This window comes from Zalophus californianus, chromosome 3, assembly GCF_009762305.2.
Source record: "Zalophus californianus isolate mZalCal1 chromosome 3, mZalCal1.pri.v2, whole genome shotgun sequence".
NCBI classification, from domain to species: Eukaryota; Metazoa; Chordata; class Mammalia; order Carnivora; family Otariidae; genus Zalophus; species Zalophus californianus.
In genome coordinates this window covers 48019547-48025717 of record NC_045597.1, presented here as the reverse complement: position 1 = coordinate 48025717, position 6171 = coordinate 48019547, and positions in this window count along the sequence as shown.

Here is a 6171-nt window from a genome sequence, read left to right as displayed (position 1 = left end):
AATATTGAAAAAGACATGTAAATTTATATTTTACATATACTACATCTGGAAAACAACTTTGGAGAAGATTGCCCCAAGAAGGAAAACTTATATAGTGTGCCTTGGAGTTGGAATGGGTACTGAGGGAGGCTTAACAAAGGAGGAAATAGAATATGAACTAGATGTACAAAAATGTCAATTGCTTCAGACTAAGAATGATAGTAATTTAAGAGGATAGAGTATATAGGCTCAGAAATCTTAAAATTGTTTATCACCTTACATATTTCTACTGTGTTTCTGAACTGGTGAGGGAAAGTGAAAAGTCATATTAAGATCATCAGAGTACATTATCTGTTATTATTACATTTTCTAAAGAACTTGAAATAACAAGAAGACTTACAAAATACCCTTAAATATCTTGCTTCCCACGTCTCAATATACTATGACCTCACACAACAAAATTGCCATGGTCTCTGGGAGTTTAGAACATACCACCCCAAATATGCCACTTTGGCATATTGAATTTTTTGAGTTAAAGGCACTTGAAAAATAACAGATGCAATCTGACCTTCCTTCTTTTTCTCAAAGCTGGAGGTAAAATTCCCATATGAAAGATGTTCTCCCTATGCCAGAAGGAAGGTAACATTCTTATCATCAAGGATGGGAAGTTGAGACCAAGACAATTCTGCATAAACAGACCTTATCAAAATATTTCTTATATTCCTTTAGCCTTCCCACATAGTTTAGTTACTTTTCCATAATTGCCTCTCTTTTTTCAGCCTAGTATAAAGCACTAAGGTTTTGCCACTTCTTTGGGTCTTCATTTCCTAATGAAGTCTCCCATATCATGTACAACTTGCATTAAATAAATTTTTACGCTGCTCTCCTGTTGATCTATCTTATGTCAACTATGTGAAATATGTTAAATAATTCACCTAAGAGGGTACAGATAAGATTATGAATATGAGTTTTCTTTCTTGTTTTTGAAATTTTTTTGAATCAGTTTATCTCTGGCTCCTATATTGAGTATTTTTGTAAATTCAGGTGAATTGCTTAACAAAAGGTAATCCCCAGTTTCTTCATCAGTGAAGCATAGCTAATCACATTGGGCTTTTGTGAATATTAAAAGGGATAATGAATGCATCTATTAACATAATGAGGAGTTCAGCTCCTGGACTATATGTGACTTTCCAGGCCTGGACATGGGAAATTATAAAGGTTTTATCTAGAAGGCCTCCTTCCGGAAAGCTGCTCTCCTCGCACCAGACTTGGTGTACAGCCAATACATTACAGTGTCTAAGAGGAGTTACAGTCAAGGACTCAGGCCCCCTGGGCTGGTCATACATGTTTGCATTCCTAGCTCTTAGCCCCTGTGCCTGCATTCCTGGGTCTCTTTATCTGAGGCTCTTCTTCATGTGCCTCTACGGTAGCCTTCTTGTTGGGGAGGAGGGGAAAATCTCAAAGAAACTTTTCCGCACTCTAAGTACCCATTACTTTTCCACTCTGAGCCTTCAGTCCTCACACTGCCTCCAACCCCAGGGGCCATAAAACTGCTACAGTCTTTTGCTCTGGGCTTCCTCAGCAGTGATACGACCTCCATTCTGTTCTGAGACACCTGACCATCCACCTGTGTGCCATTCCATGGGGAGAAAGGAAATACAGAGTCATCATTTGCTCTGGGTTTAGCCTCTTGCTTATCCCATCACAGTAAGTTATTACAGGCTTACCTCCAATTTTTGGCACTTTTGCTTTAATAGGCTACTCAGACACCTGGTAGCTCAGCTCTCTCCCAGCTCAGCTGAACTGCTGACCATAGTTGATATCCCTCAGTGATTAAACTTCAACCCAGAAAAAATACAGAAGGTGAGACCCATGTGAATAAATTAGAAGCATAAGATATGCAGGTATCTAATACCTGGTCATTATATCTACCGTGGAAATATGTTAAAAACTAATCGCCTATTCGAGTAGAAACTCAGTAGGAGATTCAGTAAAGAACAGGATTTGAAATTCTTTCTGTGAGATTGAGCACTCCTGCTTAGTTACTGTTGGAGCCCTTATAATCTCTCCTGTCAGCTTTTCTTTTTGCAGTGACCTAATTTGCCATGATCTCTTCCAGGTAATCTGGTATTTAATCAAAAGCCAGTGTATGTTCCTTTAAATCAATGTCTAATGTTAAAGTAGATATTGCATGTTACATTACTATTAGAAATAGAATTCTGCTATCTCACAGGTTGATTAGAATTTTGTGTGTTTCTCCTGGGAACACACACTTCTATCCATCTATGATTGAAATGTTTTATTTTGTTTTGTATCCAAGTAATATTTTCCCCTAAAATTATTCAGAAATGGTGCTGTGCCATTTATGCATACAAATACAAAAAACAAACAGCAACATGATGAGTGTTTGTGAAATATAATATATTGCACATAAACACAGACACATATACAACTATACATACAAGTGTGTATGTAGTCAGATATGTGGTGCATTAATCTGTGTGTTTTGTGTGTGCGTGTGTAAAGAAATCCACACTCACAGACACACCTATGGCATTTTTATTGTAAGATATATTTTTGGTAATATGGACTAGTTCATATTGTAATACATTCTTTTTCTGGTTGTATATTTAGCAACACATTCCTCCATGTTGGTGTAACCCAACTGCACTGTGATTGCAAGTAACAAGTGTAATAAAATTACAACAAGCCATGTTGAAGACACAATGCAGTTAAGAAGTACAAATTCAAGTTTAGAAGAGGAAGCAGTTCTTGGGGAATATTTCAGATCAAATCTTTAGGGAAACAAAAACAATCAGAGGAAAGCAAACTATTTGCCCCGATAGAAATGTAAGCAAAATATACCTACGCAGAGATAACACAGAAACACATTTCCTTGAACTAGTGAATACTAAATATTATTTATATACTGTGAATATCACACTGTATTTATTTTAAACCACAATTCACAATATATATTGTTATGTCATCTAATCTTACTATATATAAGATAATCAGATAGAATACCCAATTTTTGCCATTTGTGAATGCCATTATCATAAGAACATGTTTAATTATGTAAATCAATTGAAGAAAAGTGACCTACTCTCTGGAATTTAGTAAAGCTGTTTATTTACAACTACAGGCACTCCTATCCATCAAAACCTCTCATGCACAGAAAAAAAGGAGATGAAATTTTCAGGTTACTTTGTACCCAAAGAAATGTGATCATATGATATTGTTCATAATAACCTAACATGCTATTAGAGTCGGAAAAGTGTCTCTCAATTAAAGCTGAATAATCAACTTGAAAAGGAAAAAAAAAATAGTGAATTCAACACTGAAAGTTCGAATACTAAGAACAAGTTTTCAACAATCAGCAAAAATTCATTAAAGATAGCATTTTTCTTTCATTGTTACAGCTATTGATATCATTTCAATGCTCCAAATAAAAAGTGTGACATAACACTCTTCAACACAAAATCTGTACAGATTTATACTCAAGAATGGTCTTAATAGTTTCTAGTACCTTCGAGGAAAGTCTGAAATAAGAGGAAGGGCCTGCTTTATAGCAATCAATTGATAATGTCTTAAGGCAGGAGCGTAGAAGAGAACTCCAGCTCTTACAATTATTGTTCTCTAGGGCAGCTTATATCATGAGACTACAGCTTATTCATTCTTTTAGGAAACTTCCAAAAATCACATAGTATTTTATCCATTAAAATGATGCTGCATTGCAAAAGAAAGCATACACACTATAGTAAAGACTTTTCAGTATACATATTTCTTATCAAGTTCAAATTCATATTGCATATAGACTAGGCAAAGATTTTATGAATTTAAAAATTGTAAATTCTCTTCTAACATGAATGTAACAAGGATAAAATTTTCCAAATATTTCAAATGCACAAGCACAAAAATACATATGCATATATTTATAAAACATCAATAATTATATATCATATGATTTATATATATATACATATATGTATATATACACATAATATGTATATAATCTATACATATTATATATGTAGTAGTTCAATCTTTAATAAAAGCTTGCTTCTCCTTTCAGTGGCATAAAATAATAAGACATGTTTACTGATCTAAGTTATATTTTGACCTTAATACCTTAAGAAAATCTGAATTTGACTAAGAAATGAAAGTATAGTAAATCACCAGTAATCAATTAATAAGAGCTTACTGAGTCCCTTTTATTTACTTAATGTTTTAAGATTTCTGTACTAGGAGCTGTAAGGTATAACAAAAGTAAAACCTGCATTATCTGCCTGGAAATTTCAGACTGTTTGAAAAGGAAAAAAAAAAAAAACTTAAAAAATTTGAATACTTAGCAACTATAAGCATTATATAATTAGGTATTAAAATTTAGGGCCAAAAAAAAAACGGAAGCTCAGACAGAAATTACTTTGTATTTAACAATTGAGGAAGTGCCAATACAAGAGGTCCTTAATTGATAAATGCTATTGAATACAAGAATGACAAATTAGAAGAACTATGGAAGAGGAGGTAGGTAGGGGGAAGAGGGGGAAGAATACAGACTACGTGAACTGTATTTTAAAGGATGAATCGGGGCGCATGGGTGGCTCAGTCGTTAAGCGTCTGCCTTTGGCTCAGGTCATGATCCTATCGAGCCCCGCATCAGGCTCCTGGCTCCGCGGGAAGGCTGCTTCTCCCTCTCTCGCTCCCCCTGCTTGTGTTCCCTCTCTCACTGTGTCTCTCTCTGTCAAATAAATAAATAAAATCTTTAAAAAAAAATAAAGGATGAATCAACTTACGATGGAAATGGAACTATAAAAATGGTATTTTGAAAGATTTAGCTAAAACATAAAGGAACAGAAGTCAGTACAATATGCTCCTAAAATATGTAGAGATCAATTTCTCTAAAAGTTTGAGTGAAAAATAGTAAAAATCAAAGTTGGATATACAAAATGATGACCAAAATCATACCAGTAGTTGTTTTACACAAATAGTCTAGAAGATTGAAATGTGCTCTCTTGATTGGTGTGAATTACAATGATAGAGGAAAGTTAAATAAACACTAAGAGGTTATAAGTCTGTTTTAATATGAAGATCATGACCATATAAATTTAGTGGCATTCTTAGAATGGACTGAAAAATAATAGTGAATAATAAAATGGGGAAAATATTGGACTAACGTCAGAAAACTTGGCTATGCTCTTCCCTTGGTTCTTCATTTAATAACTCTTTATATCTAAAATCTGCTACTCAAAAGTTGTTTACCTTATCTAGTAAATTAACATTTCTGATTCAGAGCCTCCATCTACAAAAGAGAATGAATAAAGCTACCTACTTCCAGAGGTCATTTTGTGGATTAAATTAGATAATTAATGTAAAGCATTTGGAATTTAGAACATGACACATATCTGGCATAGAGAAAGTACTTAATAATTGATAAGCTAAAATTCTTGCTATTACCATCAACTCCACCACCAGTTTCCTTCATTTTGATTAGATCTTTAACATTGGCCCTGAACTATTTTCCCATCCTTTCCCTCTCTTCACAGTGGTCTTTCCTCCATTTCTTTCTTTTTTTTTTTTAAGATTTTATTTATTTATTTGAGATAGAGTGAGAGTGAGAGAGAGAGCACAAGCAGGGGGAGCCGCAGAGGCAGAGGGAGAAGCAGGCTCTCCACTGAGCAGGGAGCCCAGTGTGGGACTTGATCCCAGGACCCTGGGATCATGACCTGAGCTAAATAAAGGCAGATGCTCAACTGACAGAGCCACACAGGTGCCCCCCTTCCTCCACATTTCTATGAATAACTTTCAAAGAAAAACAAACTTGCACTGATTGACAAAGTTGGGGGGAAATCAGTAGCTATGAAAACTGGTAAAAATTTTAGGGACAAAATTCAGCAGTAGCATATATCACATGCCAAAAGAGAGTTCATTTTGACCTGGTGTCACAACTTTGGAATTCAAATAAAAGCGTGTAGGAGTTCTATGCACAACGGAGTATAAGTATTACTTATAATGTAGTACTATTGAAAGCAATTGAAACATTCATGGAGAAGAATGGTTAATTAAATTGTAAATTATGGTACATCTTCCTAATGAAAAACTATATGCCTATTAGAAATGGTAATTAGAAAAATTATGAATCACGATTGAGAAAAATGAATATGCTATGTTAAGGGAAAAGCATTATAATAT